The following is a 12,188-nucleotide window of genomic DNA, read 5'->3' on the forward strand; positions in this document are numbered from 1 at the left end:
CGAGCTGAGCGGAATAAAGCCGAACGCGTGAAAGCCAATCACTGTTTATGTGGTTGATTGGGTTTGCGAATGGTCAGCATTGTTGTAATTACTAGCGAAATCGAAACTTCCTGGCAGATTAAAACTGGCGGAAGTAAAACTGTGAGGACAGGGCGTGAGTCGTGCTTGGGTAGCTCAGATGGTAGAGCACTTGCCCACGAAAAGCAAAGGTCCCGAGTTCGAGTCTGTCTGGCACACAGGAAGTTTCATATCAGTGCACACTCCACTGTAGAGTGAAAATCTCATTCTGGAAACTAGCGAAATAAATAGATTCAGACTACCAGAATGGAAATAAATGACTAATAGGAATAACAAGCAAAAAATATTGCTTATTATCTTCTCATCCAAGAAAATGAAATTTTAACAGAAAATTTTTGTCCAGACCACTACACTAGTAAGGGCCAGTTGTACAGTCCACTGCTAGCAGCCGCTTGAGTTCTATTTGGGGAGAAGTGCAGAAAATGCATTGTCCGAAAATGTAATAACACCTAACCAGAGAATAAACGCAGGATAACTAAACCGGTGACTGTGGCAGGGTAGCGAAGTTTTGCCTGGTTCGGCAATATCATAGATCCAGGGCTGATGCACAGAGCAGTTGCACAGAGCAGTCTGAGTTGCAGTGGGGAGGTGGGTAGTCTCCATGAGACCCGTATTTACGTTAAGTGATTTTGCTGTTTCCTCTTCATTTATTACTTTCATGTCAAATGAAAACAAATGGATTTCTGTGGCGGAGAGCTATCGAGTGAATTAAAATACATTCACATAATTATGGTAGGCTAAAATATGTTATTAGTTGGAGATTTAATTTTATTTGCACCTTTCTGACAGTCAAGCATTAATTGCCTCGCAGAACAATGAAGTTATTTTAGTCGGTTTGCTGAAGAAATTGGGGTTTTCTTAATCTTTCCCACTGAGGCAGTCAATTTATTTGAAATAAAGTGTTCAATTCTACGCTATTGGCTAGTTTCAGCTGTTTGCTGCATTTCAAGTGCACATTTTCATCTTCTAGCATTCTGCCATAATAAAGAACCCAACATGAGATAATACGGTACTGGTACTCAAAGACATACAAATGTGAACTTTAAGCCGAATTATACTTTTAGTATGGTTCACGAAATTCCGGTGCTCCTGGAGTATCTTCTAAGGCCTTGTTTCTTTTATGACGTAATATAAGATCTTTTAATGTTGTACACTTGACATCTGTTATCTGGCGCTCTCTGGCAGCTGCAGAAATGAATCCCTTTCGCAAGAAAATATTGCGAATGGTTGTTTGAAAAGCTTTACTTTGAAGTAAATTTCCTTTTATGCAAGATGAACTATGTGCGGGAATGTACAAAGAATTTCTTAAATCACAGAGCATTTAACTCTCATTTAAAAATCAGCTCTTTGAGGAAGACCATTTAGATGAATTTCGAGCCAAGAAGATTCGATATTTATGTTGTCGTTAAAAATGTTTGTGCAAATTTGTGTGATGTACCTTAAAGTGTAACACGTGCAAAGATGATCAACATTACATGTGAAAGCTTAGCTTCACTTGCAGCTTATTGATCTTAGAGACCAATATTATACGTGAAAGCTTTTCTTTTCTTGTAGCAACACTACGTATATTTATTTAAACCATTGACTTTTCCTGTTTGTGTGTTCGCACTAGTTAACGGCTTACAAAAGTGCATCGCAATCTTGATTTCAATGCATCAAGAAGTAACGTGGTGTTCGGTGGAATTCAAAGTTATACTTTCGTAATACGGAAATATGCAGTGTATATGTTGCTGCACATCAAACATATTTCCAAAACGTGTTTTTCTCCCTGAGTTTCATTTTCTAAAGTGCCAGGAAATTCTGCATCGATGTGTAAAACCATAACATTCAAAGGACTGATAAGGTTTACAGTTCCAAGGAAAAGTATACTGTCACTCAACATGGAAAAAGCGTATTTTTAACCAGGAAATCTGGGAATAATCCGGGATTTTTTTTCCGTGTCCACATATACACCCTGATATACCTCCAGCTCACTGTTAATTTCATTTTTATGCACAATTTTTTATGACCAGTGTAGTTTTCTTTATCTGCTGCTGTAAGCCGTAGTCTTCTGCAAGTTCTGTCTGAAGTCAGTGGGTCAGTAGTAGTCTTACCCTAATTGTCAGCTAAGTTGAACTTTCAGAAACATTATGTACTAATGAAGAAATTTCTTTAAAAAATCATGTTATGCATTTACAGTGAGTGGAATATTTCACAGGTAGAAATGGAATTAGGAAAAGAAAATGTTGAGCACTAATTAGACACCAAGGAAATCGACAAGATTTTATTACCCATTTACGACGTCTGTGGCTACTTTTTGTTGAAAATAATTTTCTGGTATGAATGAAAGAGTAAATAAAAATGATTTTTTGGGGGTGGAAGATCCAAACCAGTGCTATAATAAATTGTAAATTAAACAGGTGACTTCTTTTAGTAAGTGGTATATTTTTAGTCACTAAACAGGCAATGTCTATGTGATTCTTGATATTTATATTGAAAATATTCCACTATTTCTTTTGATTTTCTGTTTACTTAGTTGTGCTTACGGAAACTGTTTTCATGGCTCAAATAAGATGGATTTTGTGATCTCATTTTCAACTTATTTTTAATGTCAAAATATAATTTTCTCCAGTAGCGTCTCACGATATTATATTCCAAGGTATTAAGAGTGTCGTTTTAATTAAGTGTATCTCAAATTGTTTTATGGTGGGAAGGGGGGGGGGTGCATGCACACATAACCAGTATAACATTTTCTGAATTTCTTAATGATCCAATCTGATCTGATTTTCAAATAATTCTGTTGTACTCAAGAAAGAAATGTGCATATAACACGTTAAAAAATGTATTCTTTCATTCTCTTGCAGATATTTATTGTGACAGTTTGTGTGATAACTTAAAAGTATCCAACAAACTAGGATTCAGACCCAGATCCATGCCGTTCATGTACAATTTATACCAGTCACGCCATTCAAGAATGCGTTGTGGACCAATTCAAAATTTAAATTTGCTATGGATCCTCTCTCTTTATTAAAAATCCAAGATGGAATGTAACAATATTATGAGAAGGAAAGTTGCTACTCACCATATAGCGGAGATGCTGAGTCAGGATAGGCACAACAAAAAGTCTCTCACAATTAATCGTGGTGAGTAGCAACTTTCCTTCTCATAATATTGTTACTCTCTCTTTATTACATACAGAAAAGCAGAAACTTTGAGACTGTGTATGTGGAATTCTTGTATAGTGTAATCAGTAACACACTGTCTATAAAAAGTGGGGATCTCAGTTTAAATGTCAGGAAAGCACACTGTTTACATTTGTCATATATAAACACAAACAACAGCAAGTTTCAAATGAAGCTTCATGGAGTAATTTTTAAGTATGTAGCTGATTCACATCACAACAGTTATCGAATATTATCCCAATTTTTGATGGGCCTTTAACTCCTCTGTTTCAGTAACTTAACTAGCATTTTCAGCACCTCCAGAAAATACTGAAAAGGTCAGTCCAACAATTAAAGCTAGAATTGCATAAAATGTTAGAACTGAAAATCTTCTATGAGAATTGCATAAAAAAAGGAGTGAAAATTCAATGTCAGAAATTCTGAAAGTATGCCTCTGTTTCCAGTTACATACAAGATATATTATAAAGTTCTCATTAACAGAATTGAGAAAACATTTTAAGATCAGTTCAGAGTCTGAAAGTACGTTTTTATGAAATGCAGATCCTGTTCAGAGAACATTAATCATTAATTCAGTACTTTTCATAGTTGTAATGACATGTGCTGCATATTCATTTATTTACACCTTCTACATTAGTAATAACTTTTAAAGTGCAGTCCAGTGATATAATTTGACATTAATTAATAATGACCATTCAACAATTCCAGCAGTGTGTCCTACAATGATTCTTGTTTCAGAGAGAGATTTTGTAATTAGATATGTTTTTAACCATTCATAATCTTGAAAGCACTTTTTCTACACACCTCCTCCTCCTCCTTCAATGTTTGTCCCATCCTGGCAGGGTCCATTGCTCTTTTTCTACACAGTAGCTATTGGTATTTGATTCTGTGAAGTAACAGAATTGAGCCATCATTGTTTCAATTGGTCTGTAAATTGTCAACTTCAATAATATTCATAGTGAAATAAAGTTGTTGTTGTCATTGTCTGTATATAATCCTCTGCCAATTGTATCAGTGATTCACAGAGAATAGGTATATATATTGTCATAGAAATGCATAAATTTGTAACATTTAGGTACATGAAAACAGCAAAACATCTGACAAAATAGTTCATGGGTGAACAGCCGGATGTCAGTGTCCAATGGCGTGCGCACACACACACACACACACACACACACACACACACACACACACACACACAGTATGATAAATTACTAGAAACTCACTGTGTGTTATTTTACTGTTGCTTTCGCCTTGCATAGTACCAATTGAGAGGACCTAGAGTTACAGATGTCCAGCATGGTTTGTTCCATACAAAATCATTCCCTACAAGAATAGGATGACGTAACATGATGGCAACTGATCACTTATTGCTATATCCAGTTATCATTCATGGAATATATTAACTCCATAATAAGTGGTTCATCTGAGTATTATAGTCAGAAGGCTGTAATGACCCATCCACATTAACCACGTTTGGTTACAAAGGGGGGAAGAATTACAGTTTCACAAAATCATACGTGACAAGTGAGCCATGCTGTCCTGATTGAATTCACAAGATGAACAATTTGAAGACATTTAATAAGGCTACACACATTCTACAACACTGTAAATCCAGTTATCTCTTACAGTGGATCACAGACAATACAGCAGAAGCCAAGATAAAGAATGCATAATTTCTGGCATCACTGCATCTTTTGCCAAGAAGAGAGGGCTTCATTTCACATGGAGGACTGTCTCCAATCAAGCCTTAGAGCTGCAATACAGCAAAAACCTTCATCAGAACATCAGAAAAAGGAAAAAAATACACTAAACAAAAATTGTAATAAAAGATTCCGGATCGAGATGCTGGAGTTGGCGGTCATGTGTAAATGAGGTTTACTTGCTTGTGGGTGTGAATGGTGTGCGTCTCTCTCTCTTTCACTGATGAAGGCTGTGGCCAAAAGCGTTAAGTAAGTGTCTTCTAATTATACCTGTCTGCAACTTGACGTGTCTTCTTTATGGTAAGTAGCAATCTATATATTCCTACATTGTTGATATTCCTACCTGGAGTTTCCATTGTTTGACAAATTGTAATAATACAGAGAAGGCATTGTGGAGCATTACTAGGCATGAACTGAATAAACTGAAAGAGGCAAATTGAATTAAATGGCAGGATGACAGTAGCAGTGAGACCAATGTTCACAAATACAAATTGTTAGCTACTAAACAGAATGAATTATATTTGACTGTAGCTGAAAATACAGGATAAAAAAGTATTATCGAAACCGTAATCATTAGATTTTCTTACACGGGTATTGTGCATTATACTATAGCTTGTATCATGTAAGACGGTGCTTCCGCGCATAGAGGCAGAGCAATGGAAGGATGAGAACTGCGCATGTGCGTTACAGCAGAGTGTGGCCAAAGTAAGTCCACTTTGCCGAACTGCATTGCTGCAAACAACAGTCAGGCTCATTTGCCTATGCCACATTGTATTATACATTCAAATCTATGAGGGGAATAATAAATATTAAAACCAATTTCGATCAGTCATCATGAGAGAAATACACTCCTGGAAATTGAAATAAGAACACCGTGAATTCATTGTCCCAGGAAGGGGAAACTTTATTGACACATTCCTGGGGTCAGATACATCACATGATCACACTGACAGAACAACAGGCACATAGACACAGGCAACAGAGCATGCACAATGTCGGCACTAGTGCAGTGTATATCCACCTTTCGCAGCAATGCAGGCTGCTATTCTCCCATGGAGACGATCGTAGAGATGCTGGATGTAGTCCTGTGGAACAGCTTGCCATGCCATTTCCACCTGGCGCCTCAGTTGGACCAGCGTCCGTGCTGGACATGCAGACCGCGTGAGACGACGCTTCATCCAGTCCCAAACATGCTCAATGGGGGACAGATCCGGAGATCTTGCTGGCCAGGGTAGTTGCCTTACACCTTCTAGAGCACGTTGGGTGGCACGGGATACATGCGGACGTGCATTGTCCTGTTGGAACAGCAAGTTCCCTTGCCGGTCTAGGAATGGTAGAACGATGGGTTCGATGACGGTTTGGATGTACCATGCACTATTCAGTGTCCCCTCAACGATCACCAGTGGTGTACGGCCAGTGTAGAAGATCGCTCCCCACACCATGATGCCGGGTGTTGGCCCTGTGTGCCTCTGTTGTATGCAGTCCTGATTGTGGCGCTCACCTGCACGGCGCCAAACACGCATACGACCATCATTGGCACCAAGGCAGAAGCGACTCTCATCGCTGAAGACGACACGTCTCCATTCGTCCCTCCATTCACGCCTGTCGCGACACCACTGGAGGCGGGCTGCACGATGTTGGGGCGTGAGCGGAAGATGGCCTAACGGTGTGCGGGACCGTAGCCCAGCTTCATGGAGACGGTTGCGAATGGTCCTCGCCGATACCCCAGGAGCAACAGTGTCCCTAATTTGCTGGGAAGTGGCGGTGTGGTCCCCTATGGCACTGCGTAGGATCCTACGGTCTTGGCGTGCATCCGTTCGTCGCTGCGGTCCGGTCCCAGGTCGACGGGCACGTGCACCTTCCGCCGACCACTGGCGACAACATCGATGTACTGTGGAGACCTCATGCCCCACGTGTTGAGCAATTCGGCGGTACGTCCACCCGGCCTCCCGCATGCCCACTATACGCCCTCGCTCAAAGTCCGTCAACTGCACATACGGTTCACGTCCACGCTGTCGCGGCATGCTACCAGTGTTAAAGACTGCGATGGAGCTCCGTATGCCACGGCAAACTGGCTGACACTGACGGCGGCAGTGCACAAATGCTGCGCAGCTAGCGCCATTCGACGGCCAACACCGTGGTTCCAGGTGTGTCGCTGTGCCGTGCGTGTGATCATTGCTTGTACAGCCCTCTCGCAGTGTCCGGAGCAAGTATGGTGGGTCTGACACACCGGTGTCAATGTGTTCTTTTTTCCATTTCCAGGAGTGTATATCCTTCACCTTATCCAATGCTGATACTGAGTACACTTCTACCAAACTTCTTGGCATATACTTAGATACAAAATTAACGTGGCAGAGTTACATAGACAACATATCTCGAAAGCTTTCGCGAGTTATCAGTGAGTTAGCTATTAACTATGAAAAGACTGTAAATATATCCTTCAGCTTATCCAATGCTGATATTGAGTACACTTCTACCAAACTTCTTGGCATATACTTAGATACGAAATTAACCTGGCAGAGTCACATAGACAACATATCTCGAAAGCTTTCGCGAGTTATCTATTTACTGAAAAAATTATGCACCTGTGTTTCTGAAAGCCTGCTGATTAATTCCTATTATGCATTTTTTCATTGTCATATTAGCTATGGTATTCTTCTATGGGGTAATGCTCCATGGTCCAGGAAAATTTTTATTTGGCAAAAGAAAGCCATCAGGAGCATCTCTGGGATTACAAAAAATAACATATCATGTAGGTCATACTTCAAAGAATTACAGATGATGACAGTCCCTTCTCTTTTTATATACAGCTGCCTTTTGTACATAAAAGAAAACTTTAACAGTTATAACCTTAAGCAGTCCATTCATAATCATAACACTCGTCAAACATTTAAGATAGACATACCAACAACTCGACTCACGAAAACACAAGACAGTTATGAATACATGGGAATTAGGCTTTTCAACACATTACCTGTGCAGGCACATTGTGTCTCTCTTAATATATTTAAAAGTAAGACTAAAAAATGGCTGAAAGTCGAAGCTTTTTACAGTGTTAAAGAATTTGAAAACTCTTCAAAAATAGACCTGACTTATGAAACAACTTGCAACTCTGTTTGTACCTCTTCCTAAGCTTTTTTTGTCTCTGTAGTTCCACATTTAACTGTTAAACATGTGGAGAAATCCTTATGTATGAAATGTATTCTTTTAGTATACACATTCTGTAAAATGCACACTTTAGTTATGTGGGATATCTTTATGTATCAAATGTATTTCTTTATTATGTATGTTCTTTTAAAATTTTTACTTTAGCTTTGTGTGATACCTCACAATAGTTATATTTCTTAATATGTAAATTTTACATTACTCATGATGACATCGATTGCATGTAAATGCTTAAAGATGGATAAATAAATAAATAAATAAATAAATAAATATGGATAACTCCTCTGCAGCTGTTCATTTGCATTTCATAATACATATATATTTCTGGTGTGTTTCTTTTTATTTTTGGAAATACCATTTTAACTATCTCACATGAGAATATGAGAATGTGTCCTGGCCTGAAACTAGTCGTTAAGTAAATTAAAAAAGTGAAATTTGCAACTTTGGCTGGCTTTTCGTTGTACTGAGTGACAGAAGTTGCTGACCTGCAATTGTTCCAGCATGCTGGACATTCATAAACAATGGTGATGTTTCTGATCACAGTGCCACCAGTTACTAAACACGGTTCTCCAGAATTCCTTCACAAAATAAGAAGTAAATATTACACAATTCAAATTAAGACCACATGCCAACATGAGTAACTTAGAAGTTGATATCCTCAGTGTAGCGGAGCTGCTTAAACCACTTAATAAGGGCAAGCCCTTCAGTCCAGATTGTGTACCATTTAGGTTCCTTTCAGAGTATGCTGATACAGTAGCTCCATACGTAGCAGTCGTATACAACCGCTGTTCATAGAAATATCTGTACCCAAAGAGTGGAATGTTGCACATCAATACCCAAGAAAGAAATAGGAGTAATCTGCTGAATTACAGAACCACATCACTATTGTCAATTTATGGTAGGATTTTGGAACATATAATGTTTCAATATTATGAATTACCTCGAAGAAAATGGTTTACTAACAAATAGCTGACATGGATTCAGAAAGATCATTCTTCTTAAACACAGCTACCTCTTTATTACCTCTTGCAGTAAGGAGTGCTGTGACGGGGGATGTCAAAATGGTTCTATATTGTCACAGAAGAAGCTGAGTAGCACAGTCACTGTAGTGTAGTGGTTATGATACTAGACTGTTGCATGGAGGTTCGCGAGTTCAAAACTCACCTGAAATGTAAAATTTTAATTCCTATATTCGGTTCGAGTACATTCTAGAAGTATCCACAAATTTCAAGAGTCATTGTATGGGAATGTTGTGTAACTGTATATATACCGTATGTATTCTGGCCGGAGGCAGTTAGCTCTGTATATGGAAGTGCTGAATAAACCTTCGTTAAGTGAAGTTAGTGTTCATCATTCATCTAACACCTTCTTCTATGTGACATTATTCTGGTGGAGGCGCTGGGTATTGGAACTTGTGATAGCGTACATTATCAACGACACAGTGGCTCCCATCAGGCCATGACAGAGCCACCGTTTACACGGCGAGAAACCAGAGTTCGAGCCGTATTCAATCGATCGCAGTCTATCGGAAACAGAAGAAGAGGACGTTATGATGACAGCAACTGTGTGCCACCACATGAGACATCCTTCCGGGTTCTCTGGTGCCGGCGGCCAAGACCCAAACAAGTGGCTGAAGGTACATGAGCTTATAGCCAAATTTAAGAAATGGGATGACACCATGTGTTTGGATAACGTATTTTTTTACTTGGAGGGCACTGCCAAGCAATGGTATGAGAACAACGAGGAGAAGTTCACAAGCTGGGAAGTATTCCATGCGGAACTGCGCAAGTATTTCAGTGACACACGACAGAAGTACAAGGCTGAAGATAAAGTGCAGGCCACAGCATCCAGGAGAAATAACAGCATCCTACATTCAAGATGTCTTGGAGCTGTGTAAATAGTGGATCCTAGAATGGAGGAGGAAGATAAGGTTGCACATCTCATGAAGGACCTCCTGAAGGAGGTTTCGACAGCAGATGACTTCATAAAATGGTGTCAGTATATCGAGACAATGCATCAAAAAAGAATTACACTCAAGAAGTTTGAACAGCTTCCAAACATCGTATTGATGTCTGTGATGGAGGAAGAAACTGATTTCACAAGTGTTCTTCATCAGGTAGTGAGAGAGGAAGTTCAGAAGGCACTTGAATTGCACAGCGAGCAAAACACCGAGATACTTCAAGAGGTCATAAGGGAGGAAGTGGAATAGACATTGAAACCAATATCTCGTCCTTTATTTCCCTTTAAAACGGTAAAAGTTCTAGACCCATGCAAAGTTACATTCCTACAATGCCACATGAGGTACCTGTCCGGGCACCAAGGAAGACTAACGTCTGGAGGACCCAGGATAACCATCCAGTATGTTTCCACTGTGAACATCCGGGACATGTGGAGAGCTATTGTCAAGAAAGGTGGCACATATTTGATGACACCTGCACCAGAAGACAGCAGACTGATCTTAGCCGACACCAACTCTGGGACAACAAAGATGAACAAGATGATGTGGGTGCAGGACGACATAGGTCACCATCGCCGTAAGCTAGCCGCTGGAGAGGACGCTCCCCAACATGCTGATCAAGGTCTCCATCACTGTTTAGAAGCTCCAGCCGATGACCCAGCTGCCGCAACCTGGAAAACTAAAGGGTGCCACCTTCCTTAGAGGTGAGGCCGCCAAAGAGAAAACTCCTCCAATGTCAATCACTACAAAAATGATAGGAAACTAGGTCAATGTCCTCAAGGATGGCTGACAAGCCCAAGCTCTTGTGGACTCTGGAGCGTCATATACAGTCATTTCGGAGAAGTACCACCACCAGTTGCAGAAAACCGTATTCATAGACAACAAAACATATCTGCTGAAGGTGGGTCATGGGAAATATGTGAAACCTACAGGAAGATGTGTCATTCGTGTGGGTATAAGTGGCCATACCTAGCCCTTAGAATTCATCATCTTACAAGAGTGTAGTCATGACGTCATTCTTGGATGGGACTTTTTGAAAGCTTCTCAGGCAATTATAGATTGTGGTCGCTCAAAGATTATGCTAGACGAGATGAGATACTGTGCACAGGAAGATGCACATCCAAGTGTGTGGTGGCTATACCCGAGCTGGTGAAACATGTCACTTGACAGCTCGCATGTGGTTGGCTTCACTGCGATTGCGAGGTTGCAATAGCTGCCACTGCACATGCCCACAACTCCAAAGTACGAGAGAACGACGATGGAGACTAGGCGTTTGATAGTATATTAAACCAGGAAATAAAAACACCTGAAGTTAATGACAATATCTATGAAAAGTCATTCCAAATTCTTACAGTAATAGCTGCATGTAAAACGTCATATAAAATGCAAATCTAAGAATACCAAATAACATGCTATCCATATTCTTAGAAAGAAATAAACCAAAACATACATAGCCTACCCGATTGCAGAGAGAAAAAGTTGCTGTATACATTTACACTCACCAATTTACGATGTCAATGGCGCAATTCCATCCAGTTCTCCTTCACTGTCATTGAAATCGGCACCAAAACCGTTGTCTTCATCATCATCATCATCATCATCGTCATCATTAAGAGAAATCATTAACTGTTCATTTTCATTTATAATGCCATCTATAGTCATTGCTTCTCTTATCAGTTTAGCAACATAGTCTACTTTTTTCTTCCATAAGGTAGCGTCTACAGTAGCAAGACCTTCACGTAGCAGTCTTTCCACTTCTGTATAGTAAAAGTCTTGTTGTTACTTCTAATGTACGCCTTGACTTCACCCCAAACCAATTCAATTGGATTAAAATGACAGTGATAAGGCGGTAGCCTAATTACCAAGTGACCCTGTTTGCTTACAATTTCATCTACAATGTATTTAGGCGTCACAGGCTTATATTGTTTCATGAGCGAGTATAACAGCAGTTTTGTCATGTTCATGCCCACAGCAATGTCTCTCGCCTGCAACCACTGCACCATAGTTTCTTTATGGTCACTAGTGGTGGGAGTTTTATCTAGAATCATGGAATGGTACGGTGCATTGTCCATCACAAAAACTGTTGGAACACTAAACTGGAGCTACAAATTTTTAAACCACTGTAGA

This window comes from Schistocerca piceifrons, chromosome 3, assembly GCF_021461385.2.
Source record: "Schistocerca piceifrons isolate TAMUIC-IGC-003096 chromosome 3, iqSchPice1.1, whole genome shotgun sequence".
Classification (NCBI taxonomy): domain Eukaryota; kingdom Metazoa; phylum Arthropoda; class Insecta; order Orthoptera; family Acrididae; genus Schistocerca; species Schistocerca piceifrons.